Raw genomic sequence first — 13,238 nt, forward strand, 5'->3', positions numbered from 1 at the left:
TGTCATTTTTACTTCTTTTGTTAACATACCTAAATTAAATTCTGCTTTCAAAGGTCTTCATTAGATGCATTCGTTCAAACTAAACAGTGTTCCTACTTTCTGACTGCAGGTTCACCATGCAATCTGATCCAAACCAAATGAACAAATAAAAGCCTTTTACAGAACGCCGCGACTCAATTAGGCCTTTTAACCGAACCACAGCAAATAAATCACTTTGTTGATCAATGTCTTCAATAATTAAATGCTGGGCAATAGCTTTTCTGTTTTGCTGCTGTCAATACTGCTGAAATTTATTTCTCTCCGGCCGTACAGGAAGTCAATTTTTACAACCCTTCGATTTTCGACTGCGAAAGCAAATAATTTGAATGCGGCAGCGAGGGGGGGAATTAAACAGTCTGCTGTGTAACTGCAAACGGAGATGTCTTTACAGGGGCTTTCGTTTTTTTTTGTTTTTTTTCCTGCTGCAACGTTAATCAATAGCTGAATTTAGATATACCCTGCAGTCCTAAACCCCATGCACTACGCTCGAGGAGTGTTTGTGCACAATGCCCGAGACTCTGCACAAGGATATGAATATGATATAACCATCCAGCAGTGGTGCTATCCACTGTAGTAATCTAACATGATGAAATACATCCTCTGAAAGCATTTCAGAAAGTTTTCTGCAAGGGTCTGATTGTGTCTCGTGCTGTAGCCTCCCTCTGGACAGGACTGTATATCATTATTTCCTCCTAACCTCGGGCTATTTACTACACTTTACACTGACGAAATAACTTACTTTCAATCGGCAACCCTTGCCCTCTTTGTAAGGTAATTTCCCTCGCTGAGAACGGAGCAACCAGAGGAGGAAGCAAAGGGACAAATTATCCTCAGCGTCTAGACGGGTACACGGGTAACAACAAAGCCTAACCTCTGCAGAGAACACATCTGAGGAAAAGACAGGCACACAGTCAAATCTCCAGGCTGCAACCCAAGGTTTATACAGAGTGTACGCAATATACAGTATCGCTGCACTAAAGCAAATAATCACAACAAACAGAAATAAATAATGAAGTTGTCATGCAATGGAAGGAAGAGTACGCGGGGAACATAAATCACACAAGTATCACAATGCAGCACCTCCTTCGACAAGGCTCCCTGGGGAAGGGTCTGGGCAGACTTAGATCCTGGACTCTCTCACAGCTATGTAAATCATACCTGCCCTACTAGACCCTCCGCCAGACCCCAACAGCCCCCTCCAGACACTGCTCACAGCTCCCCCGTTCAACTGTTAATTCAACCCAGAAATCGCTACAGCCGCAGAGCCCGTGGCTCCGACCTAAGTCTCAGAGGAAGCTCTCTAACCCCAGCCACAAAGCTCCAGACCTCTAACCTCAGCCCCGAGCCCTGAGCGGGAGTCACAGTTGTAGTGGTGGTGGGGGCCTTCGTAGCATCTCACCTCAAACTCCCACATTAATCATGAGATCCAGCCCTTCAGTCGCAGTTCCTTCTCAAAACTCAAAGCCACAGTATGATAAAGTGACACTGTCACATCAACTTTGACTCCCAGTGTTTCGAAAAGGCACAAGAACAAATACACATGTCAGACGATAAAGAATGCTGGGGAGGTAGGTGGAGAAAGAAGAGTTAAAAGTTTAGCTTCAGAGGCCATATTTGATCCTTCCAGACACTTCATTGGGAGCCCAGCAGGAGGAGGAGGAGAAAAAAAAAAGAGCTGTTGATGGAATGCAGCCATTTGGTTGACCCTGTGGCCGTCTCGGGGAGGAAGGCCGGAGACAGGTAGATATATGGCCAGTTTGTTATTGTGAATTCCAGATCCTGTGATTATCTCCGACTCTCAACCTTCTGGAGTTTTTTAATCTGGGGATTCCTGAGACGGTTCACTCGCAGTGGCTGACGTCGCTCCTTGCTCACCTTTCTCTGACCCCCCTCTTGACTGCCCTAACACTGCACACACACACACACACACACACAAGCTGCAGGATTCCCTGTTTAAGAAAAAAGAAAAGGAGGAGGAAAAAAAACAGTACCTTACAGATTCCAGGGCCAGGGTCAGGTTTCGTTTTAATGTCCGTTTGCATGTGGATGGGGGGCGAGGGGAGGGGGGCTGTGGGAGCGGGTGGCGGGGGAAGAACTGGGGTTAGCGTGGAAGGGTGTGGGGTTAGCGGGAGTTCCCCATGGCAGCCGTCCATTCTGCACATACAAACCCCCTGATGTCACACACCACTACTCGCAAGCTAGATGACGAGAAGCAGCTTCTTTTTTTTTTTGACTGCCACTGAAGTTGCTCTCCTCACCGCTGATGGAGAATATTTAAAATACCGTTTAAAAAGATGGTGATAGACAAGACAAACAGGAGACCCCTGATAGCGGAGACTTCTAGACAAAAGGAATCAAGTTTCTGCACCTTGCTCCAAACGAGAGGCGGCTGATTGAAACCAGATAAGGTTCAAATGGAACCGTTAGGTCCAGTAATGAGATTCCCCGAGTGTATGTTTGGATTAGGTGATTACAGACCTCGCCTTCCTCCTCACAGTCACTCTCACATGCACACTGACACGGACTCATACATGCATGCACACACACACACACACACACAGTGGTGACGCGTTGAGTATTAGGCTATCATAAGGGTAAGAGTTCAAGAAAATGGTGAAATGCTCCGTCTTCCTGTCTCTGTACTTTTATAGGGAGGTGTAGCCGAACAAAAGGAAAATGGGTTATGAAAATAGACACAGCTGGCAGAGCCTAAACAATGGGCCAGCTGCTTCTTTTTGAAAGTAATGATCCTCACGGCTTCTCGCCGACGTGACAGGGTCGGCGAGAGTTGCTAATAAAAGTGCAGCTATAAGATTAAAAGAAGAGTAGAAGTCAGACTCACACCTGCTCTTGTGGAGGTTAATGTCAAGTTCAGGGCACAAACCGTACAGAATGGGGTTAAACTTTCTTTTTTTTTTTGTCCATTCCTGAAAGAAAAATATTTTTGAATTAACAGTTTCAATATTTGATTTGAATTATTTTTTTCTGAATTTAATCTGTTATCACGCAGCATGAATCTGGGCTATAAATCTTTCATTCTCCCCAATGTGCCTCTGCACCCGGGCGCTCTGCAAAGTATATTGACATACGTTGAAAGTTTGTAGGCTTAGGTATTCAGAGAAAAAAAAAAAATAATACGGCGTGCATAATTAGGTGATGTTTCCATTTTTTAACTGCTGGGACAACACTGTCAGAGGCTCGCAGCAGCTCACTTCAATGACGGTGTGTGTGTGCATTGTTCTTTTGAAAAGTTTGTCACAGTGACAGCGTCACCGGGGTTTTTGACATCGCCTGTCATGCTGAAGATCTCTGCTGCCTCTGTTGCTGTCACTCCTTATCAGCACTCATTTCTTAAGTTTATGCTCGCAAATATTCAAAAACCATATTACCATACCTACCGCTGCCAGGGGGGCAGAAATGAAAGGAGGCAATAATCTCTCTCTTTCTTTATCTGCGAGCTATCCTTCAGCAAAGTATTCAGAGCTAGGAATTTTCAGCAGGCTTATATGAGTGAGAAGGATATTAATGTTTTGATTGTCATCTTTTTTTTTCTTCTTTTTTTTTTTCAAAAAACGATCCAGCTTGTGTTCTCTATGGCAAACACTGTAAAGTTATTCTTTTAATACTCCTCTAAATTATTCTATTTCACCTCGGGTTAAATGGCAATGTCACAAAAGAGCGTATATAAAATTATTAAATGCAGCACACAATAGTTTGGGGAGTGTGGGGGCGGCTTACATGCACATTTAATTGCATTACAAGACAAACACTTAGCACCATAATGCAGAATCACAGCGGTGCAATTTCACAGTGCTTCCGCACAAAAACGTGCTGCCTGGCATGCATTTTGGCACATCCGTCACAATGCTCCTATCTGCAAGGTGCAGGGTAACCTGATTTAAGGGCAACTTATTGGATTTGTGGGAGGGACTGAGAGGGGTGGAAGGGAGAAAAGGAAAACAAAAGGGAAGGATTAATCACGATGCGGCGGCGTGACAGTGCCTACAAAGGCGGCCATGAAACAGTTGCTTGACGAGAGAATGATTGCAGGATCTGCAAGTAACTGGCTGCCACCGGCGATGTTCTTCCTCCAACTCAACTTGTCAGGTGTAATCATTTTGTTAAGCTTAATGTTTTATGCAAATGCACTTGGGGAGAGTTTTGTCAGGGGGCTGGTTGTTGTTTTTTTTGTTCCTTTTCTGTTGTGTGATGTATGTGTGGGTATGTATTGTGGTTAAAATGTGTGTATGATGTTGTGTGTGTCTGTGTGTGTGTTTGAGGGTGAGTGGGGGGGTTAGTATTTGGCGGTGTGTGTGTGTGTGTGTGTGTGTGTGGTATTGTTTTTTAAGCACTCTGAAAATATTTGCATTCCTCTGAACCCTGCCTGTGTTGCCCTGATTATTTCCTGTATGCATCAGGGTTTTTCTCTCATGGAGATCACACGGCTCAAGTCACATCACACGCTGCCTGAAGAGGAGGGAGCCGCTGCTCACTAGAGCCTGCCTTCACCAGCCTGCACTCCTTCAATAGAGAGGAGAGGATGAAAGAATCAATGAGAGGAGGAGAGGAGAGGAGAGGAGAGGAGTGGAGAAGAAGAGGATGAGGAGAGGAGAAGAGAGGAGTGGAGAAAAAGAGGATGAGGAGAGGAATGGATGAGGAGAGGAGAAGAGAGGATGGGTGAAGGAGAGCAGTGGATGAGGAGAGGAGAAGAAGGGAGAGTAGAGGATGATGAGAAGAAAGGATGAGGTGAGAAGGGGAGAGGATGAGGAGAGGAGAGGATGAAGAGAAGAAAGGATGAGGTGAGAAGAGGAGAGGATGAGGAGAGGAGAGGATGAAGAGAAGAAAGGATGAGGTGAGGAGAGGAGAGGATGAGGTGAAGAAAGGATGAAGAGGTGAAAGGACGAGGAGAGGAGTGGAGACGAGAGGATGAAGAGAGCAGAGGAGAGGATGAGGAGAAGAGTGGAGGAGGAGAGGATGAAGAGAGGAAAGGGAGGAGGAGAGGAGAGGAGAGGATGAAGAGAAGAAAGGATGAGGTGAGGAGAGGAGAGGATGAGAGGATGAAGAGAAGAAAGGATGAGAAGATGTATAGAAGAAAGGATGAGGAGAGGAGAGAGTGAAGAGAGGAGAGGAGAGGATGAAGAGAGGAAAGGACGAGTAGAGAAGAGGATGAGGAGAGGAAAAGGAGGAGGAGAGGAAACGAGAGGAGAGGATGAGGAGAGGATGAGGAGGAGGAGAGGAGAAGAGAGGGGGAGAAGTGGCAGTTGATTTTCCACACTGTATTGACACAAAACTCAATGTATTGGCCCGGTCTCATTATGATATATGACTGCATGTGACCTGTTTGTATGTTTTGGACTTTGACTGAATTCAATGTGGACTTTCAAGGTGACCAAGAAAACTCGACAACCGTCTCATTTGTCCGTTCAATCTGCGCATCAATAACAGTCGGTTTTCCAATTCTGCCACCACTCATATATTACAGTAGTTATTTTCCAGTGCTATTTATGATGACAACAATACTACATTTATTATCCGCATTTTAACAGATAACAGGTCGTAGATCTTTAGTAATGGCGAGAGGAAAAAACCCCACCGTATTGGATATGCGCAGTCTGCGAAGACCCAGCAGCAGACACAAACATCCAACTCCCCCGAATCAAAAAATGTTTCATCCATAAATATCCAAGGTAATCATCTCTAAAAGCCAGCAGAGGGAGAAGAAATGCATTGGCACGGACCAAACCTAACATGGCCCTCAGGTCCTCTTTATGAACTCGCGCCTTTTTGTGCTTTTATTGAGCTATATCATTTTTTATGGTTCATCATCATCATCAGAGGATCTCATGTGAGAATCAAAGCCTAATGTCAGTGTTGAGGGAAGAAAGCAGTCAGGCTGAATGCGGTCTTAGCCCCGGGTTTCATTTTCAATCGGCCTCTTTTACCCCCCCACACACACGTGCCTTAATTCGCTGCCAGATGCGATAAAACGGATGTAGCCTGTGGAAAGCGGGGTGGCTGTCTTATCTACAAGATGATATTCACTGCCTTGCCTTTTTTTTTTTATATCACCTTTAAAAAAAAACTCATACTTTTACACAGCCTCCTGAATCACATGTAGCAGCTTCTACACTCTCCTATTTCAGTCAGTCAAACGCAGAGGAGACACACTGAAATCCGTCTACACTTCAGTGCTTTGAATGAAATCTGACAAATTGCTAATTTTAATTCCCCACAGAGTACATGCCCCTAAGCTTTCACTCTCTATAAGTTTAGGTTACATCTTTTTCATCATCGTCTTGAATTGGAACACTTTCGGATGGGAAGTCGAATGTTGATGATTCGTGACTTTGAAACTCATTTTTGCTTCCTAAAAGGGAAAAAGCTGTACGATCTTTAACCTCTGGTTCTGTTGTGCATCTCCCATGTGCATACAAGTCATGGTGGAAATATTTGAGGATCCTGTTTGAACTGACATGACCTACAGTACAAAGAGGGAATAATAGTGCAGAGAGGAGGAGGGAGGAAGAAGCCTGTTTTAGTTTATGTTTAACTATTTTCCCCCCTTTTTCATCCAATTTTTCTATCAGAGAAATGACTCTCGAACTTATGGTTCTATCAACGTGTATAATCTGTATAATCAGAAAAATCTATCTATTACAGAACCTATTTACTGTGCAACTGAGGTTAACTCGCTCAGTGTTTTGCAGAAATTATGACCGTCTCAGGCCATTAACACTGCAACTTGACTACTGGACCAAAAGCTACTGTAAGTCTAAACATGGGCGGTGCCAGAGGTACAGTACACACTGCTCTGTTTCTCATTTCAGTGTAGAGCTAATGTGAGGGTTGTCACGGAGGAAAGGCCACCTAGTAACCGCAGATGGTCGCCACGTGCCGTCTGTCCCTCCATTCGTCTTGTCAGCATGGTTCAGTGGGACATATTCCCATTATTCTTCTATACTTCCTCTCTGCAGCCTTCATAGAAGTGGTGATATTTGCTTAAAGGGGAACGCCACTGATTTTACAAATTGACAAGGGAGAAGAAAAAAGCTGATGAAACATTTCTGCTTCATCAATTTAAAAAAAAAAAAAAAAAATAGTCCATTGTGAGTCCAACAATGTTATAGAAGTGTAATGCTAAATCGGTGGAGTACTCTTTTAATATCATAAATATGAGTCTCAGTTTACTAGGGCTGTCCTAGACCAAAGAAATTCTTAGTTGACTAAAACTCAAACGATTTTGTCGACTAATAGATTAGTTGATTTAAACAACACATCTATAAAACTGAGTTTCTCCACAAAGAATTCCACAAACTTTAAATCTTATGTTTACCAGAGATATGCTCATACGTTTATTGGAAATAAGTCATTCAGCATGAAAAAAAGCATAAACTAGAATTACCGCCTCGCGGTTGTATGCCTCCGCCAACCAAAGTTGCGGTCTACATCCATGTCTGTCCAAAATGGTAATTTAATGGTAATCATAATTAGTTTATGAATTCTCCAGTTATGGCCAAAAACGTGTTTTGCGAGGTCATAGTGACCTTTGATCACCAAAAGCTGTTCATCCTTGAGTCCAAGTGGAGCCAATTTGAAGAAATTCGCTGAAGGCGTTCCTGAGATATCGTGTTCCCGAAAATGGGACGGACGGAAGGTCACGGTGACCTTGACCTTTGGCCACCAAAATCGAATCAGTTCATCCTTGAATCCAAGTGGATGTTTGTGCCAAATGTGAATAATTTCTCTCAAGGTATTCCTGAGATATCGTGTTCACGAGAATGGACGTCAATAAAGACGGACGTATGGACGTGTGTAGATACGGACGGACAACCAGAAAACATAGTGCCTCCACGGCTGTCACCGCCGTGGAGGCATAAAAATGACTATCGAAATATATAAAGAAATCTTAGGTGACTAAGACCAAAACGACCGATTAGTCTACTAATCGACTAAGAGGGGGCAGCCCTACCATTTACAGTTCGTGCAAGGCAACAAATGTAGCAATGACAATATTGAGAGGAATCTATATAGAAATACATGTTATAACTGCAATATGCAAAAGTTTGTTATTCTTAGGGATAGACTGAGAGTCAGAGAGGACACAGCCTTGGGCATAAAGATTTTTTTTTTCTTTTTGGACAAACGCATACACTCAGACAAATTCAAAATCAACGCATGCACAGACAAACACATCCAACACATGCACAAATGCACACAAGCATTCCTCCTCTGCCACACTGCTGTGTACTGGAGTTAATATTCATTCCTTTTGCTAGGTGGTTCTGATGTCCCTCCACCCATAAGTAAGCAATGAATAAACTGTAGCTTCCAATAAACACTGAGTGGAGTGTGAAGTGGATCTGAAATATGGTAATGAGAGCGTGTGTGTGTGCATATTGAGCTTCGGCTGGACCACCAAACCAGACCGGAGAGGACAAGCAATGTTGCAAATGACAACAAAGGACTTCAATACCACTGCACAGGCAACAATAAAATGGCATCCGTGGGTGCAATTACAGAATTACTAGAGTGGTGTAGTGGCTCTTTCTCATTAGAATATTACCTCTGGCTCCCACCAGCGAGTTGAACCCCATTAAGATGACCTTCACTGGTACGGCGCTCATTAAAGAACGCTGAAATGCTCTTTTTCATCTGTGGCCGTAATGAGAGGACCAGTGTTCATATCAATATGGGATTTTATCAAGAAAGGCACGGGCTGCAATTATAAGGACCTTTTTGAAAAGTTCACTTCTATTATACCCCTCTACCACTGGTAATGACATTGCGGCCATACTCGCTCCCCCCAGTAAGTTAATATCAAATATGAAACCAGATATCAATGGCCCCAGAGACTGTGTGTGCATGCCGTGTGTGTGTACATGTGTCTGCATGTAAGCGCTGCCACAGTGTAAGCAGACGCGTCCTTCATTGCATTGTGTCTTTAATCTTTTGATATTACAAGCCATTCATCATTTCATCCTGACACCTTCATAAAATAAAACATACAGTAATTAATTTTGTTAGACGTAGAGAGAGAGAGAGAGAGAGAGAGAGAGAGAGAGAGAGAGAGAGAGAGAGAGATCAGGAAAGAGGAGGAGAGGATTGTGAAAAGAAGGTTTGGGAGTCCTAAATTAAGATTTAACTTAATGATATTTTATGTGTCAAATCTCTACAAATTTATTTTATTCTCGAATTCCAGATGTGTCAAAGGACGAGCAATGACGCCGATGGAGTTTAACATGAATATAATATACTGATTGTATTTCTTGATTGCTAAAATACGTCAGATTTCTCATTCGTCAATATGAATACTTCAGATTATAATACTGTATGACTGCCAGATTCAACCACTGATACTGTAAGTGTCAGTTCAGAACTGTAATATCCATTAAATTACTCTATATTATGCTTGCTTAGACGTGGTTTCAGGTTTTTATACTTACTGGTTTGTAAGTAACATGGTATCAATCTAAATTTAACTATATTATGACACATCAGGGCACATTATAAGCGTATTATTCGTATTTACTGCGGCATATTATCCACTATAGAAATTAAACTTAAATTCAAAAGTGTACAGAAAAATATCCACATTTAATAACCACAATTATTAGAAACCACTCGATATAGACTGGAATATATAAAATATACACAAGCAAACTGTGTGTACACTATACTGCTTCTTTTTAAAAAGAGATCATTACTCCATCGCCTGTCAGTTGTGGGCTACACGTCAGCCTGTTTCACACCGCTACGCTCTGAACCCTCTAACGGTGCTGCAGACAGCGGAGATGGATGCTTACACTGTGGAAAGTATGAAATTAAAAGGAAGAATCTGATAAATTGACAGCAGGCACCTCAGGATAGAGAAGCAGGAGATGGAATGATCAGCCTGACTTGAGGGTGGAGCGCTGGGCCGCTGAGGAGAGGCTGATGGATGTACAGCAGGGTAAAGACGTTTGGCTGGAAAAAAAAACGTGTGCTGCCTTGTGTGTTCTTTGCTTCATTTGGGATTTGCATGTTTATACTGTATGCGCACGTTTTCGGTATTATTTAAAAACCAATAAAACTGACGTGCCTGCATGGATTGCCTTCATGAAGTTTAAAACTTTTTTTGTTACTGTACAGAAATGAATTAATGATGATTTTGTAATGATACATGTACAGTATATCTAAAGTGGCCTTTTCAACGCATTTTCACAGTAATGATTCCTCTTTAAAGGAATAATGTGAAGGGGCACTGAAAATAGCCTACCTGGTAGAGCGGGTGCCCCATGTATCAAGGTTAAGTCCTTACCGCAGCGGCCCGCGGTTCGAATCCAACCTGCGGCCCTTTGCTGCATGTCTCTCTCCGCCTTTCATAACTATCACTATCTCTGTCATTAAAGGCATAAAAGCCCAAAAGGAAAAAAAAAAGGAATAGTGTGTAACATTTCAGGGGACCCATTAGCAATGGAATATAATATTCATAACTGTTTTCATTAGTGTATAATCACCTGAAACTAAGAATCGTTATATTCGTTAGCTTAGAATGAGTCCTTCATATCTACATAGGGTGTCCACCATGTTTCTACAGTAGCCCAGAATTGAAAAACCAAATACAGTTTTTACATTACTTGAACGCCACCGTAGTTCTCCGATATGTTTGTGAAACTGCGGTAACGTGAGCTGCAGAGTGCAAAAACTGTGGTACCACCAGCTGCCGTCTGACTTCCGTTGCTCCTAATGCAGTGTTATTATGGTAAGGATGGCCTCTGAGGCGAACGGCGCTACTACGGTTTTGCACTCGGCGGCTCACGTTACCGCAGTCTTGGAAAGGGAGGAGTGAGCGGAGGGGTACTCATTTGGTTGCAATCTGCAACCACACCACTAGATGTCACCAAATCCTACACACTGCACCTTTAATGAACGTTTTTTAAATGTTGTATAAGCTACTACCAAGACTAAAAGGTTAAAATGTTGATACTCAAAATATCTTAAAGCCATGTAAGCCAACAAAAAGTCTGATCACATTAACTGGAGATAAAAACTACCATTATTCCTTAGTACAGAGACTGTCTGAAATGCTGCCACAGGCTTATGGATGCCAGAAGCATTATAGTTTTTCTACCTAACCCACTGCCACATACAGAGAGAGACTAAATCCAAAAATAGATCCTACAAATGTCATAGTGGAGCCAGATCTTTACTCAAATATTATGCTACAGTATGGCAGAAGAATGCTTTTGTCTAAATTTCTGACATCAGAATATTTTGGAGGATAGATAGTATCAGCGCAAAAATCCCGCTGGGAGATGTAGCTGAATATCAAACTCATTTCTGAGTTTTCACCAAAATTCTGTGTCAGCTAATGTATATATGCCTGCATACATACAGCCTTTCAGGTTGAGCCTCAGGCACATGTGTGATACAAATTTAAAGGCGCAACAATCAAGACATTACTGTAACTAATTTCCTCAGTCCTCCGGTTCTCAGCAGCAAATATTGAGGATGTAGTGGCCTCTCCAACTGGCTTTATACCTCCCTCTTGCCTTCCCTTCCTCTTCGAACAGTGGTAAACCCCCCCGCGTCCCCTCTCCCAGCACACTGCCCGGCTGCTCACCCCAGCACAGGTGTTTCCCATTGCCAGTCACAGTCCCTCTCGCCCCAACACCAACATTGTTTTAAGGCAGAGGACTCTGGGCTCCTTCCACGGGCTTCTGACAAGCCATTGGGCCCGAGTTTATCTGCACGCATAAAACTGCATGCATCACGGTGTCCACTCGCTCAGCCTCTTGGGACAACACATGGTTTTAACATTAGCTCATCCCTCTGAATGGAATAAAAGAGAAACTGTGAGGCCTTTAGCCACCACATGCAGGCTGGTCTCTTACACTATTCATATCTATACCTACGAAAAGTAACGCACTGTAACTGTATATATATATATCCCACGAAATCAATTCAAGTGTAATTCACTAAATAGTGAACCAGGAAATATAAAGAGCGGCGAACGCTGTGTAGGGAGGAGGTCGGGGTGGATGGGTGGGTTTTGCCCAGGAGGCCAGTGTTCGTGTCCCGAGTGAAACCAGAAGTCAACGTTGATTTATTTGTCACATAACTTACGTGCGCCAGTAACGCCACTTCCGGAGTTATTTTAAGCCAAACCACGATCTTTTCCTAAACCTAACTAAGTAGTTTTGTTGCTTAAACCCAATTAAGTCAATCTTTTCCTGAACTTAATTAAGTAGTTTTGTTGCCTAAACTTAACAAAGTCGATCTCTTCCTAAACCTAACTAAGTAATTTTGTTGCCTAAACCTATCCAAGTCGTTCTTTTCCGAAACATAACTAGGTCGTTTTGTTGCCTAAACCTAACCAAATCAATATTTTCCTAAAACTAAGTAATTTTGTTGCCTAAACCTAACCACGTCAATCTTTTCCTAAACCAAACTAAGTCTTTTTATTGCCTAAACCTAAGGAAGTTGTTTTCTATGAAGACGGAAGTTTATTTTGAAAAGACTATAGAGGGGAAACTGTGATGGACTGGCGACCTGTCCAGGGTGTACCCTGCCTTCGCCCAATGTCGGCTGGGATCGGCTCCAGCCCCCCCGCGACCCTTAACGGGATAAGCGGTTGCAGATGGATGGATGGATGGATATAGAGGGGAAACTGACACGTGTTGCTGGACATTCGTGGGAAAACGAACGAAAAAGGAGGAATAACTTTTTCGTAAGATATCATACGAACCGTTGCATGAGAACACATTGCCACATGAGAGAGCTGAGAAATAGGGCAAAAAACAGACCGTTACGGAGCATCATCCACTGTGTACAGTAGTCGCTTCACAAATACTATATAGAACAAGTGCAGTGTGATTAGGCTGTTACCATACCTGAGTTAATGTGAGCGGCATGCATGCAGTCATCTTGATAATTTAATTTGAGTGTGCCCCGAGGTGGAGCAATCTTTATTTCATCAGCTTAGAGCAGTTTATTTCATTAAAACGTCTACTTGTCCATCAGTAAGAACCTGTTCCTTTTGAGATAAGCTGGTGGAGTTCATCATAATTGCAAATGTTTGCCCATAATGTAAAGACCTTGTGGGGTCTAGTATTCTTTGAGATGAGAAAGGCTGTCATGCATACAAATCAGAACAAGTGACAGTAATTCCCGCCAACAGTTTTTCGATTAATGGCAATTCATAAAGAAGTGTCAGAGTT

At 42.8% G+C, this 13,238-nt stretch overlaps 1 protein-coding gene across 2 annotated transcripts in view; it reads right to left on the bottom strand.

Moving 5' to 3' along the window:
• Positions 1 to 13,238, bottom strand: part of dph6 (diphthamine biosynthesis 6) — a 244,844-nt gene that overhangs the window by 146,985 nt on the left and 84,621 nt on the right. The window lies entirely within an intron of this gene.

The sequence above is a fragment of the Sebastes umbrosus genome, chromosome 16, assembly GCF_015220745.1.
Source record: "Sebastes umbrosus isolate fSebUmb1 chromosome 16, fSebUmb1.pri, whole genome shotgun sequence".
NCBI classification, from domain to species: domain Eukaryota; kingdom Metazoa; phylum Chordata; class Actinopteri; order Perciformes; family Sebastidae; genus Sebastes; species Sebastes umbrosus.